Source organism: Gracilinanus agilis, chromosome 4 (genome assembly GCF_016433145.1).
Source record: "Gracilinanus agilis isolate LMUSP501 chromosome 4, AgileGrace, whole genome shotgun sequence".
NCBI classification, from domain to species: Eukaryota; Metazoa; Chordata; class Mammalia; order Didelphimorphia; family Didelphidae; genus Gracilinanus; species Gracilinanus agilis.
In genome coordinates this window covers 513,995,557-513,997,717 of record NC_058133.1, presented here as the reverse complement: position 1 = coordinate 513,997,717, position 2,161 = coordinate 513,995,557, and the positions used below count along the sequence as shown (strand labels likewise).

General features: G+C 59.3%; 1 protein-coding gene across 1 annotated transcript in view; it reads left to right on the top strand.

Moving 5' to 3' along the window:
• The window catches only part of MLPH (melanophilin), a 64,725-nt gene that overhangs the window by 11,317 nt on the left and 51,247 nt on the right, over positions 1 to 2,161 (top strand).

Below are 2,161 nucleotides of genomic sequence, written 5' to 3'. Positions count from 1 at the left end.
GGGGGAGCCAGCCCGAGAGAAGACGGGAATGTGTAAGTGGCTGCTCTGTGCCAGGCACGCGGCTAAGTGCTTCCCCAATAGCATCTCGCTTTATTCTTGTTAGATTTAACCCTCACCTTCCGCCTTGCAATCTATGCTGGGTATTGGCGCTAAGGCACGAGAGAGGGAAAGGCCAGGCAATGGGGGGGTTGAGTGACTTGTCCAGGGTCACACAGCCGGGAAGCGTCGGAGGCTCCATCTGAACCCAGGACCTCCCGGCTCGGTGCCTGGCTCTCCCTCCACTGAGCCACCCGGCTGCCTCCAATCTCTCCCTATTCTCACATCAACCCTGGGGTCTGGGTGACGTCGTTATTATTGTCCCCAGTCTACAGATGAGAAAATGACTTATCCAGGATCACTGCAGCTAGTAAATGCCCAAAGCCTCATTTGAACTCTGCTCTCCCTGAACAGGCGCCGCGCACTCGCCATCTAGCCGCCTCCTAGTGCTAAAACAGCGTCCGTAGCAAGAGGGAATCGAGCAGCAGCAACCCTATTGTGCCCCTCCACAAATGGTGGCCTCAGTTTCCCTGTCTGTAAAATGGGGAGGGGGAGGTTTCCCTTCGCGGGCTGCAGCAACGATCTCGTGCGCAGAGCCCCTCCCCGGCTTCTGACTGTAGTGCAGGGAGTGCGGCAGCGCGAGGACAGTTTTCCCCAGCAGGTGGCAGCATTGTGCCGCGGAAGCTTCACGCAGGCCCCGGGAGGGGCTCCGTCCCGCCCCTCTTCCCTTCCTAGAATGGATGCTGAGGATGGCTTCCAAGGCGGAAGAGCGGTCAGGGCTAGGCAAATGGGGCCAAGGGACTGGCCCAGGGTCACCCAGCGAGGAAGTGTCGGAGGCCAGGTTGGAACCCAGGACCTCCGGCTCTAAGTCCGGCTCTCCATCCACGGAGCCACCCCGCTGCCCCCCCCTCCCCATTTCACAGAGAAAGAAGCTGAGGCTCAGGAAGGCTTCCCAAACTACACAGGGTCATCCAGCTTGTAAGAATATGAGGCAGGATTCGAATCCAGGTCTACCTGGTCCCACTTCCAGCACTCTGTCCAGTCCATAATAGCTTGTCTTGGGGAAGGAAAAGCCTGGTGGTCAGTCTCTTATAAGAGGCTTTCATAGGATGTAATGTTAAATAAGGGGCAGTGAGGTGGCTCAGTGGATAGAGCACTGGGCAGGGAGTTGGGAAGAGCTGAGTTCAAATCCAGCCTCGCTATATAAGGAGCAAGTCACTTCCCCCTGTTTGCCTCAGTTTCCTCATCCGTCAGAGGAGCTGGAGAAGGATGTGACAGCCCACCAGGTAGGTATCTCTGCTGAGAAATCCCCAAAAGGGGTCAGGAAGCGTCAGACACGACTGAAAAACAACAATGCAAATGGTAGGCCAGAGAGCTGGCAGTGGATTCGAGTCCTGCCAAGCACAAAGCCCTCACAGCGCCCCTTTCTAGAGCTCTGCAAGGTTTTAGCTCACTGGTTCCCCCAACCACGCCGGGAGCTGGGAGCCGGGCTGGTGTCCCGCGGATCCCAGGCGGATTTGAACTCGGGTCTTTCTGACTCCAGCGACGCCATCGTCGGCTCCTTCCTCCATGGAGGTTTCCTCTTTGTCTCTAGGTCTTCCCAGCAGAGCCCTCAGCCTGCCGGATGGGGACGGTAAGTGTCTGCGCGCTGGCTGTGCCGCCCTCACCTGGAGCCAGGTGGCGGGTCTGACTTACTCCCAGCGGGCGAGCCGGGACCAGCCGCTTCTCCTCTCTCAGCCTCAGTCTCCTCGCCTGAGAAATGGGATCGTGAGAGCGGAGACTCCCTGTTTCCCGGAGGTGTGCCAAAGCCTTGTGGATAGGCGTGCGGGCGGGGGAAGGAGCAGGAAGCGCGGGAGGTTTAGCACCTACATCTCCTCCTGGCACGCCTTCCTAGTCCTTGCCTCAGTTTCCTCCTCTGGAAGAGGAACGGGATGACCGGACGAGGCTGCTGGCTGGCGATGGAGCTTATCCCGCCGGAGGGACCGGGAGGGGAAGCCGGTGTGGCCACCGGGGAGGGGGAGAGCCGCAGAGGGCCAGCGCTGGGGACCAGTGTGGATGGAGGGGGCAGCGGCTGCGCAGAGGAGACTGAAGTGGGATTACCTGTCTGGAGAGACAGAGACAGACA